At 40.9% G+C, this 13,202-nt stretch overlaps 1 protein-coding gene across 11 annotated transcripts in view; it reads left to right on the forward strand.

Moving 5' to 3' along the window:
* Nucleotides 1-7,816: 7,816 nt before the first annotated feature.
* ABCC9 (ATP binding cassette subfamily C member 9) overlaps nt 7,817-13,202 on the forward strand; it is a 76,562-nt gene continuing 71,176 nt past the window's right edge. For 7 of the 11 annotated variants that reach the window (XM_064460013.1, XM_064460021.1, XM_064460010.1 and 4 more), the window contains exon 1: nt 7,818-8,148. The gene's annotated coding sequence lies outside the window, so the exon portion shown is untranslated. Of the gene's footprint in view, nt 8,149-13,202 lie in introns of all 11 variants that reach the window. The other 4 variants (XM_064460039.1, XM_064460048.1, XM_064460058.1 and 1 more) reach the window with 3 other exon arrangements.

The raw sequence follows: 13,202 nt of genomic DNA on the forward strand, positions 1-13,202 counted from the left end.
AGTTAAGATTTTTAAAATATGGGGCCTAAAGTTAGCATTTTGCAGTTTGAAAATGCTGAAATAAATGTCACAGGAATCACAAAGGTATATTTTTCATGCATAAGACTTTTCAGAATTTTATAATAATTTTCATCTCAACAAATATGAGATACTAAGGACTCTCAAAATACCAGGAAAAAGGTTTTCCAACTTCTTACTCTGTCTTTTGCTACTAAAAAGAGGGAGGAAATGAAAAAGGGAGAAAAATATAGAAATAAGAAAAAAAGGGTGTATTTTTCATAAGTAGAAAGTAAAAACATTACAAAAATACTTTGAACTTTTTTTTTAATGAGTAAGACAAAAGCTTCTCAAAGCAAAATTCCAACCAACTCTACTAGTCATTAATTTCCTATCAGCTGGTATTGAACCAGCTTAATTAAACAGCAGTTACCTGGGCTGAGAGGTAAGGATTAGGCAGCATATGAATCTGAGAAACTTCAGAACACAGCTGCTCCACAGTTGACCTGCTCATCTTCATCGTTCCTGAAAGTGACCAGATTCCTCTCTTTTTTCCTTGGATCTCACCTTTTGAGTTACTTTAGCCAAATATCCAGTTCAAATGAAGCTACCTTTTCTTAGAAGAGGGTCTGCTCAATGAAGGTGAGAAGGATGTTCAGCTGTATTTTTTTCTCAAAGACACAAATGATCCTGGAGACATCTTCCAAAGCGTCTCTCCTTTCTCTTCCCCTCACTTTTTCTCACAGTTTCTTTCTCTGTACTGTGGAACCACAGGAATCAGAATTTCATTAGCTACTTTTTCCAACAACATAATATTGCCATAGCAACAGATAAAGTGAATTTGCTTTTTTTTTTTTAAGTCTAAATAAAAGACTGCACATACACATCAGCTGCTCAGGACACAATACAATGTATGAAATACATATTGGACATACAGCATTCTGGCTTCATGAGCTCATATTTCCATCTAAGGTTTTCTGAAGAAAATGGGAGTTTGACCTCCCAAAGATATCATTTCATCTGTCCAGACATAACATGTCATATGTGTATGATTCTTATCACCAGTGGCTGTTGCCTTATGTTTCAAATCTCAAACCAATTATATTTGACTGCTCTCAGAAGTGTCTCAGCCACATCTAGCAGTTAGTTAGTCCAAGTTGGCTCACAGAACCTGTCTCACTGTAGATAAAACCCCACACTTCAGTTTGAAACATCTGCTGGATGATGATACATCTACAGAGCAGATTTGGATCTGAGTTTTACAGATGGGGTTCATTTTTAATTGCAGCTGCAGTGATAAGCAATACATTACTTAACACATAACACACAATCATGCACATATACTTCCTTGGTCTTCCTGTCCCTGAGGCAACTGGGAGGGGGGATAAATCAGTTCATCAGAATAGCTGAATGCAGGATCGGGTGCAGTCAATTTACATACCAATTCAGAAACTGAAAATTTGGCTAGAGCGATTCTGGTCATACTTGGTCGACGATCTCCAGATTGCCTCAGCATGCCAGCATTTCATATGCCAGGCTACAAAAGAATCCGTTGGTCCACTTGAAATGAAATAGTGCTCCCTGTCAAGCCCATGACTGCTACAGGGACAAGATGTAAAACAGAGAATGAACACTGATGAAAGTCTGTTTAATTCCCTTTTACATTTCTCAGACCATTTGCTTTGTTACAGCAAATATGATGTAAATCTCCCTGAAGTCATATTAATAAACCTGATATTGTCTGTCATGAGTCTGCCCTGACACATAATACACATCAGGGTGCTGTTTTTTCTGCTACTATTCTACAGGAACTGCTATTTTCACCGCAGTGATTGTTTTATTTTCTATCGTTTTATACCATATGGTATTATCTTGTTGCTGTTTTGGAACTGGACCAAGTTGTGTTGCAACATTTTATCCCACTTTTTTCTTTACTTACATGAACCCTTTCACCATGCTATCAGACTGCTGTCACAGGCTCATGATGAAGTATTACAGAAGTACCGTAGATATATCCTACTGAGGAGCTTCAGAAAGTGTCTTGGGAGAGTCTGTGGGGCACCATTCCTTGTAACAATGATTCTGCAGTGTGCTGATTCCTGGATAATCTAGACAATTTTTATTTATTTCCATTAATGGGCTTTTGGGTCTTCTGCTAAGACGTCACCTTCCACTGCTGTGCCATTGACATGTCCTACTGTAAAGAAGTAGGGTTATTTTAAATTAATCTTAATCCTTTTGCCTAATTTCTATTCCAGATTTTAATCCAGTTAGGCATGGGATTTAATAAAGGTCTGTGTGCTGTCAGATTGCCTTCAGACCTACCTTACCATTGCCTGATTTCCAGCAAGGGTCACAGATGACACCAGCAAGAAGACAATAAGAGAAGATCGGAGATCCAGGACATTTAGTACCCACGAAATACAGGGGTAGTTAATGCAAAAAATAGGGCAATGCATAGTAAAGCAGCAGTTAAATTACCCAAATGATGTACATTTTTAACTGAAACACAACATAAAGTATGACCACAATGATTTTAAATGTATTTGGAGCTTGCCTTTTTTACGAAAGTGAACTTTAATAGGTCTTTTTTGTTCTCAGAAACCTGAAGACAGACTTTGTTAAAAAGCTTCCAGCTTTGAGATATGCAAATTCAGAGACCGGAGTATAAGAATTTATATAAAAAGCAGATGTGGGACCCTTTACAGTTGAATGTTTTTTTGAAAAGCGAGGCGACTGCACTACATATGTTGCTGCTTAAAGACTGAATGCACCCACCTGCGGTAGTTGCTTTTTGAAGAATGTATTATATATGGTGCAAATAACAACAACAACAACAAAAAAGCTGTATTTTGTGTACAGCAGATGTCAGATTTCAGGGTCAGTATAGGCGAATGAATTTCTTGTAGTTTTGACGATTCATCTTTTCTTACGCTATACATTTATCCCAGCAGAGAACATAGCAGTGCTCAAGTGTGACAACTCCTGGAATTACGGTCAGGGACAGTAAGGGATGTGGGAGAAGGATTGTGTGGGTTCTACCAGTTCTAGTAAAAATGGTGGGGATGGCTTCGACAAGATGCTTGTTGTGATTATTACTCCATTATCATATTCTCTTGCTGTACACAATAATGTGAAGTAGATACATGCAAAAATATCTCAGGCTGAAAATTTATTTTGATACCTCAAAGAAAAAGAAAAGGAAAAGACAAAGGGTAAAATTTTCAAAAATGCTCTGGTGATTTAGGTTCATTTCCAAATGTGGCATAGCATGCGTCGCAGCAGAGTCCACTTCCCTAATTCTACCTGTGTGAGAATTACTTAAGCCTATAACAATCATATAGACTGTCTCCTTCCCTATAGGGTGAGACGCTCATATCCAGGGGGGAATGAGTCCCCACTACCTTATATACCTGTTTTAGGATGAAAAGATTTATCACCTGAAAATGTATTTTTCTCCCCAAATCCTGTATAGGAGTCTAGGCAACAGGCAGAGACATAAGCAATCAAATATGTACCATCTAATCCTGGGCGAGGCCAGTTCTGTGTTTAGCATCTAACTCCCCTTTCAGGCATTCACACTGAAATTAGACACGCAAACATCTTTCTGCTTCTGGCTACTATGTATCTAAAAGCCAAAATTTGTAAATGGGACTAAACAATGTAGGTGCCTTGTTACGTTCAATGGGAGAAAATGAACCTGTTCCTGGTTTAGTCCTGTCTTGTTTGCAGACAGAATAAAATCCTGCTGGTAGGTTTGCTGGTTAAGAAATAAGTGAAGACGTTCTGGGCAACACACAAAAATAGCCTGACTTGTCCAATGTCATCCCAGAGGACGCAAATTCAACACAGATAAAAACAAAGAGACAACCCTTTCTTCCAGCTCCACACACACAGACACATACGCAAAATCGACGACGTCATTATCATTTATAATACAAGTGGGTGTAAGGGTTTGGTAGAATTTAAATTATAGTTCAAAAGGTCTACTTTATGATACTTAGAATCAAACTCCTCTGTGCTTAAAGGATGTGCAAATCTTACACTGTTCTCGACAGCCTCAAAAAGTCCTCCAATATAAAACCAGCTCTCAGGTTTTGTGGGTTTTTTGAGGCAAAAAAAGAGTGTAATAGAAACTGTGTATTTTGTTGCCAATGTGACTGATTTAAAAAAAAAAAAAAAAGCCTTTATCAAACAGAACAAATAAAACTGGAGATCTGAAAAGTTATATTGTGTGTAGCATCTAAGCTGCAACTTTGCACACAGATTCAGCCAAGATTAAGAGCTACCAAGACAAATCATAGCTTGCGTTCGGTGCCGCTGAGTCCACCGTTGCGCCACTTACACACCATTGTCCATCAAAGATCAGAAGGTCTGTAAATCCCTGTTCAAGTCCTGTGGCTTTATACACCTTTTATAGTGATGAACTCTGAGGTCTGGGGTTTTCTTGTAGATCTCCATATAGAGCTCTCCTCTGCTTAGGTTGCTCTGTTGAACTTCTACTGTATATATTTTCCACAACAGTTTTCGCCATAGAAACCAGGAATAACTTTTAAAAAAGCTGTGGAAAATATTTCAAATAACGCTAAGCTTCTACTGCTTCCCCCCTCCAAGCTTAATCACAATAAATATTTAAAAGGGACAGAGAAGTTATTCAAAGACCAGGCTGCATTTTCCATTACATTAAAAAACTTATAACAGAAAATTGAGTCTTTGCTACTTCGTTAACATTTTCTTGGTAGATCCATTTTTTCTTAGATAAAATGAGCAACGTGTAATTAAAGCAAATACAGCAAACCTTTCTTTTTTTTAAATGGGGTTGTAAGCATAAATAAAATTAATCTTGAAGCTGTGTCAGTCTGATCTTTTTATATGATGACGTGAGTTCTGACACAGCATTATGGGGGTTCTGTCACTGTGACAAATTTAGAAGTAAAATAAAGACTTGATAGGCCATAACATATCATTTACTCCAACCACCTGATACACATTGCTGTATTAGCGTAAAGCCCCAGTACAAATGGTATGCGTAGGTTTAAAATAAGTCAAGGAATTTATCCCCACTTGCTCAGCAAAATATCCATGAGAGGTTTTCTCCAAAACATCAACTTCAGTGTCACCAGTTCAAACGAAATAACCTGCATGCATCGGTGAAAGAAATGCTGATGATTTCAGCTCTTCACCTGAGAAATGGGAGAGGCTAGGAGCCTGCATGCAGCTACCTGAGTCTGACTCATGCGTGGTAGCTCTTTACGGTCCAGTGACTTGATTGCTAGTGTTGGTGTGCCGTAAAGTACACGTAGAGGGAGACCTATGGACTGGTCCGCAATATGGAAAATGGCAGAGCGAGCTCTTGTCAGCTGAAACCAGAATCGTCTGTTACGTGAACACCGCCCGGAGTACAGATGCCCTTCCTTTCCCATCTAGTGAGTTCTATAAACCAAGACGAGTCAAGTGGAGAGCGCTCAGCTGGGAGCTACGGCAAATTAATCCATACCCACAGCGGCTGTCGGGTCATTTCCCTCACATTGGTGAGTCCTAATTTATTAAACCCTTTTACCGCTCCTGCTATTCCTCCACCATTTAGGTTCCTTTGGGTTTAGCCGATCAAGCTGATGGAAGCCCCAACAGCGTGGAAATCATTGCCAGCTGGGCCGTGGATTTTGCCTGCCTCGGAGCCAAAACTCAGCAGTTTCATTAAGATCCGCTTAGAATTTTTTGCAGCACATAAAGCAGCTTCTGCCTCCAAGCTGCCCACCGCCACGGTGGTCGTGTCGCCTGCTCCCCGGTCGCGGTGACCATCCCCACCCCAGGGACCCGGCCCCCCACCCCAGGCGCCCCCCGCGGGGCACCCCCCGCCACCCTGAGCCACCCTCCCAGGAGGCAGCCCCGGGCGGCGGCGCGTCCCTCCCCTCCGCTGCCGGGGGGCCCAGCCGCCACACCGGGGGCTGAGCAGAGCCCGCGGGCAGCTGCTGCCGGCCCGGGGCCGCCGCCTGGTTGCTGGTGGTGCCAGGGACCGGTTTGCTTCTGCGCGGCCGGGCGAAGTAGCTCCAGCTTCGGGAGGTGTCGGTAATGGGGCGGTAACGTGGGAAAGCTGGTGCAATATTGTACGGGGGGATACCTGAGAATCGGCCCGTGGTTTTTTAACATTCACTTACAGGTCCAAACATACCCTGAAACATTTTGCATTCCCGTTATTGCTTCCCCCGCCCTCTTCTCCCGACAAATTGTAAAGCCCACATACAAAAAATCGTTTCAGATCAGAGCAGAATGTGTTCTGGCATTTAAGAGCTTTTCGTTTTTCTTAATCCTTTTAAAAATGCATTTCAAAACATTTTAGCTTGTCATGTGGAGGGATGAAAACAGTTCATTTAGAAACAGCAAAATGAACCATGCTGGTTGCTTCCACATTCGTTTTACCTTCTTTTTTTTCCTTCCCGTTTGAACAATTTGGTAGAAACGACAGAGCTGAATGACAATGAACCAAATTTTCATGTTTTGGTAAAGAAAAACGTGGCCATAAATGCTACTCACTTCTGCCTGAAACTATATGTATTTGCAGAAATACCACATGATAGTGCTATTTTAGATGATGACTGTGTGGGTTAAAGATTTTATTTTTTTCTCTTCTTTAATGGAACCTAGAGATATTGCAGAATTCAGAAGCTTTCAATGCACAATCTTTTTTTTCTGAAGCATTGAACTTCAATACATGAAAGGGAAGTAAAAAAGGGTGAAAAAATGTAAATGCAAGTAAAAGATTTCAAGTGCGATGGAAGACTGTTGAGGACTGTCTCAGTTGCTCAGTGTAATGCTGTGTTGGTGTTTCGAGATAATGGGAGATAACAAAAGGCGCTAATTTTCTCTAGATCTGAGGTTTCTGCTTCCTTATCCTTACAATCCTAAGGTAAGAAACATCAGAGAGAAAGGAGCAAGCTGGGTTTTCCAAGATTTTGATGAGTCCTGACAGTGTTTGGCCTCAGCTATCCAACTGCATTCTCAGCTCAGAGCTCACTGTAATCCCTTTCGCAGCGTGAAAACACCTTTGACCACAATCCACTGGAAACCATTTGTTCTCTAGTGATCTAGATGCAACCCCCCGATTCTGCAAGGTCTAAGCAAATTCTGTCCCAAGGTCCTCCAGCTCTGGTACCTAACGACTGAACAGCTGCACTCAAAACCACCCAGCGCTACCGTGTGTCCTGTGATGCACCACCAGGTCCCAGATCTTTGCTATTTGTGGCCTCGAGTTGTAGGGCTCAAGTAAAACTCTCATGATGGAAAATCTGAACCTTGGTATATCTGGGTTCAATGGCACTGAAAGAAAATGAGTGAACAAACTAACTGGCTGCAGGTAGGCTCTCTCAGGACTTCTTTCTCTGTAAATAAGCATGTACAATGTATTTTGCAGCCAAAAAATATTATCCCTTGTAAATAGGGCTATTGTATTGAAAGTTATATTCCTGGTATGAGCATCAAATTAGTTTTGAATTTTATTTCAAGTATTAAAAATTCTGCTTTGAAAGAAAAAGATCTGTGTGATCAAAAAGTGGGATTTGGTCTGTATTTTAAGCAGAAGAGTCTGTAGGGATCTAGGGTAAAGCAAAATATCTGAGTAGACTTCTCTTTTCTGCTCACGATGATGGACGACGTGCAAAATTATGTTGTCAAATTCAAAATATCCAAGATTAATTAGAAAAAGTTCAAAAGCTGAGGCTCCCCAAGCCTGCCAAAAGTTACACTACCTTGTCTAAATCAATTACCTCAGAATAACCATCTGCTAATGGTTTGTGCACTGTAATGCAGCCTCTTGGAATCTCACTACTCCAGTGAGGGAAAAATGAAAGCAAGCAGAAGAAATCCCAGGGGACCGTAGCTTCAGGAGGCGAAAAATTGGTGCTTTTTCTTGCCTGTCTCTTCCCAGTTTCCTGCCCCCTCCAGCGTATGAGAAAGACAAGAAGAGTTTGTGCACTTTGGAAACTCGATAGGAGGCAGCAGCTGATCTTCCCATCACCAGCCTAAAAATAATCCACTCCAGGGCTTGAAGCGGCTTCACTAAGTGGAGGAAAATCCTGCCATCGGGATGATATTGATCACATAGCACAACCGAGTGGCAATTTGGGTTGGTATTTTGTTTTTGTGTTGACAAAGGTAAGCTACAGAGTTTGATCTAACATTCAGCAACAAACGGGGCATGCGATGACCCTCCCCCATTATCTCCCACTAACCACCTCCTCCTCCTTCCCTTTATATCCGTGGGACAGGGCTGCTCCTTGTTCTTTCCTGGGATTACAAATCCAATCTCTTTTTCCTTTTCCTTTTCCATTCGCAGGCGTTCTCAGCCTTTACCGTCCCCTCCTGCTGATGTTTTCCTTGCTGCTGTTCACAGGGTTACGTTTCTTTTTTTAAACTGTCCTGTCTTGGCATGCAAAGTCGAAGGTTTTGCAGCAGGCAGTGTAGCACGCTGATGTTTGAAATCGCATTGTGTTAAGGAGCTTACCAAAAAAGAAAAACCGCAATGTATTAGGTGTGCGAGACCACTGCAGATGTTTGTGTGAAATGCTTTTCAGTGCCAATAGCCTGTTTAACATCCCTGCTGTTGTGATTTTCTCTGTGTTTGGAGCCTGATCCAAAAACCTACCGAAGTCAATGAGATTCTTTGCACTGACTTCAATAATGTCTGGATCAGGCTGCTGGTATATGGCGGTTAGTGATGCGAATGCTGGCAAGTATGAGAGGTAATTCACCACCTTAGGGCCCAAGGTAACTGGCACAGTGCTTAGTAAGGAGGTGGGGTCTATCTAGAACAGATGGCCACAGCTTAAATATGAATAAAAAGGAAAATGGTATTTTGTACAGGGTCGCTTTTGATAAAATAGATTTTAAAGGGGCAGCACTTTTTGCCATTGCCTTAGCAGAACTCTGCAGAGAATGCATAGACTATAGATCACATAGATTGCCTTAGGTCCAGTGCTTTTAGGAAGGTAAAAAGAACAAACTAATAGGTTTATACTTAGAAAGGAAAAAGATTCAGAGTACTGACCTAAAATCTGTGGCAAAACTCAGAGTTAGGCCTTCCATTGCGCTTATCCAAACCTATAGATTCATCATTTGTCCTTAGTTAAAATTTTCTCTGTGAAATTTAAGAAAAGACAAATTCTAGCTTTTGTGATGATTTAATTATTCAGAAGATAAGAACTGACTACTTTTGCAAAACTCTAAGTACTTTCTCTATCCTGCACCTATATGCTTACACATATCTGTCTGTATATATGTGTATATATACAAGCGTATATGCATATATGGGCATATACTGCACATTATATGTAAGGCCAAAAAAAAAATCTGAACTGAGACCCAAGTGTGCTCTGTAAGCTGATATATTTTAATTAGGAAGTGTAGCTATTAATTTATATATTTTTTAAAGTATTGGCAACAGAACTACTGAAATGAATGTTTTTCAAAATATTCTTATTTCCCCCAAACATGGTCCACCTGAGGAGTCTATTTATACTCTTTTCTTTATAGTCATAAGTATCTTGCAGAACATGCCAAACAGAGTGATAAACCAGGTAAGATGAAACTCTTGAATATGAAGACCTTTAAGTCCACTATAAAAGACCCTAAGGTAATTAAAATGTCTTTAACTAGAATTCTTACAGTTTTGCACTTGGTGAGGATGTTCTCATAATTTTAATGGAAATTGAAATTATCTACCATTTTCCCATTGTCTTCTTCACAATTGCCTACAGAAAATATATTTCAGGAAGTGGCTTAGTGCCCTGAAAATCCCCGTTTATGCTTGTTAAAATGAGATTTGTAAGTGTTTACATTCAATGCTATATGATATTCATGTTTACAGCTTTGTCCTATTTTTTTTCTTCCCAAAACCTTTTTCTTCTTCAAAGTGAATATTTGTTCCTGTTCCTCTTTTGTACTGTTTTCTGTTTATTTTATTACGACTATGTCTGTACACCTTAGCCCAAAGCCACATAGTCTCAACTTGCCAGTGACAGGGATTTTCGCATGAAATTTTAAATGCTTAAAGGACGTAAGTCTTTTTAGCTATTTCATTGGAGAGTGAACTGCTGTTCAGCTAGTTCACGTCCTCATTAAAGTAATCTGACAGGGAATCAGATTCCCAAATAATGTAAAGGAGAGCTGAAACTTGCCTTCTACTGGCACCATCATGGGCCCATCCTCCTGATTGTTCTTGCCATTCCCCTCGTCTGTGAAGTTTTGCTCGTGGCTTTAGCTTGTAGCTGACTGCTCAGCAAAGGCCATTTTCAAAGCGAGAAAGAAACCCTCTGAAAATGTCTGACCAGTTTTAGAGTTTGTAAAGACTGGAGTTAAAGTGAGCAATTTGTCAATAACTTTGAAGGACAAAGGCCTCCCAGCCTACAAGTGTTAAAACAAAAAATTACCTGGTACTTGACACCCCTGTTGGGGTGCTGAATGTAGCTGGTACCCTCAGATAGCATGTGCTCATTGTCGGATGATCTTTATCACGTCACTGCATTTCCCCTGCCTGAAATGCTAGGTTATACCTAGTATGCTTGGTAGCATTATTATAAAGTATAACATTCCTGCTATAGTTAGTAGTGAAGCAAATATATTGTGATGTACTCACTTTGGAGTAATGACCCCAGCATACTGGGACTACTATATTCAACAGAAAGGAAAATTATCTCTGGGAAAGCCGTTTTTTGTAACGACTATGAATAACATTATTTTCTTAAGTGAGTGTATGAGGATCTCAACAGTTACTCTGAAAGGCTGCTACTATCTGATGAGAAATAGTCGTCAATAACTTCAGACGACTAACAAATTTCAGAACAACTTGCTACCCTTTCATCTGTTGTCTCCTGAATATTCATGTTTGGGTTATGCGTTTTATTTTTTTAACGTGGCAGTCAGGCTGCTCCCATTGTTTGCAGGTGTTGATGTTTGCTAGACAAAGCCATCTGCCTGTAAAGAAGCCTTCAGCTCCAAAGATTCCAACCGGAACGTGAGCTTGGAGAAAAGGTCTTGGCAATCCATATGAGAAGCGGAGGCCTTTTCTTTCCAGTGACTGTCCCTTCCTTTGAGAGATAGATAGATAAAGATTTTCTAAGAAACTAGTGGACATTCCTCTGCTGTTCGCCCTATGACTCATGGCTCCTTGAGATAGTCCTGCATGAGCCGGCTTTGGAATTGAAGTATGGCAATGGCAACGACTTAGCACTAATGTCAAGCTTGCTGTGAGCAGGGCTTCTTATCTCGGGAAGAGCACCATGGTGATTAACACCATTAATTCTAAGACTGAACTAATATTTGTGTGGCTCTCTAGTAGACTGTGTAGCCTACAGGGAATCAGGCAGACTGTTGAGGATGAAAACCATCTGCCTTTGCTGTTTAATTCACCTATGTACAGTTCCAGGAAGCCCAGCTTTGTGCTGCTGCCAGCGTTACCAAGGAAGGAGCCTTGGCAGGTGTAGGAGGGCAGTGGCTGCTGTGGAATGTGATAACCTCTCTGAGTCGCAGTGATAATTGCTTTTATCTCTTCCATCCCTTGACAACAGAATTCTCTTCAAATTTCTCCTTGTGTGGCTCTGCACCACAGTTTTGCCTCTTTGGCCTCTCCCTGCATACTCACTGCGGCCTAAAAAGTCTGTCCCCTCATCTTTGGTAAGGAGAAAATCACCTTTGGCTGCACCGTGGGAAACCTTGAGTCAGCTCTGTATTCTGACTTGCGTAGGGCTAATTCAAATATCTTCAGCATGGCTATTCGTTATGGGGTTAGGCTGTTGTTCGGTGTGGTCAGCGTTCTGTCTTTGGCAATGGTCAACAACTGGTGCTCGAGAAAAATAGAAAAAGTCTTCAGCGTATTTAATTACAGACTTGCACAATGCTCAGCACTGAGTGAAACAGCACTTCTTGCGTAGGCAGGATACCTCTGTTCACCTCTCTACAGATCTAGTTCTGACTGAAGCCCAGCATTGGCTTGCTAGAATAGTTAAAGCCAACGGAAGAGTAGTTTGATTATTATTAAGGGAACCAAATTTGGTCAGTGATCAGTCATAAAAGTGCTCCAACTTTCCTTCTAAACCTAGGTGCAGTTTTTGATGAGTTACAACGGTGAGCACAACTACAGTTCTTCATGTTTTTTCTAAATTTGTTGTTCTTCCATTTCTCGTTTTCATTTCATGAAATGCAATCTTATGGTTTTACAGAAGAGGAGGGAATAGTGCCTTTTCACTCTGCTTTTCGTTGGTTATCTGCAGTGAAGATCTTCCAAACTGTCTTTGTTTCAAGGCTCATTTTTTTGAGTGAAAATTTTCAAAACTGGGACCCATTGAAAATCAGTATAGCTGAGGCCTTTTAAAAATCTTTAAAATTTTTAGAATTATTGAAGATCCTTTTAGATTTAACTCCCAATACTGAAGTATTGTTTGCAAATGCAACTCAGGCTTCAAATTAGTCTGAAGCTTTTGAACATGCTACTTGCACTGTTTGCAGCCCTAAGAATGTGTTCATCTGTAGCTATGCTGAGCTTTGCAAGCATGGGGTCTGAGTGTGGGCCTGAGAAATTTTGCCATTGTATTATCAAACTTTCCTTTGAAGATGACTGAATTTTACACTGTTTTCTTGGATGAACAATTGCATCTGGAAACCTGTCACGGTCCAACTCCTGTTAACTCTGGTGGAGCTGCGCGAGCCTTGTTGTAGAAAGCCCCATACTGTCTAGAGAAATCAGGGACTTGTTCTTCTGCCTTAGGGGCTTTTCTTTCTGTCCTTCTTTGGACATGGACACAGCTTGTTAAACCTCAAGGCCAATGCAAATGAGCTTCTGGAGGCATGCCCTGCTGCACCAGAAAGCAACGGCTAATTTCAACTTCAAACCAAATGGGAGTCTCACTTGCCTTGACTGTAAATGCGAAGCACCCCTCCTTACATGTCAGTAAAGTTTCATCCAATATATTTCCCCTATCTGTGAAACTTGAGCAAAGAAGTGGAAACTACATGACATGCTTTTGCCTGGGGTGATGAGCCTGTGCACCTCCAGAGCCTCCTGTTATGTAAGCTTTCCAAAAAACAGAGCAAGGTCCAGTGGTTTTAGTCAGATGGGCACAAGTGTGGAGGGTATATTGGATCTGCGTTCTGCACCACAAATGGATGGGAAGGGAATGATGGGCTGGTTTCTTGCTCCCTGTGAGGCACACTGG

Source organism: Phalacrocorax carbo, chromosome 1 (assembly GCF_963921805.1).
Source record: "Phalacrocorax carbo chromosome 1, bPhaCar2.1, whole genome shotgun sequence".
NCBI lineage: Eukaryota > Metazoa > Chordata > Aves > Suliformes > Phalacrocoracidae > Phalacrocorax > Phalacrocorax carbo.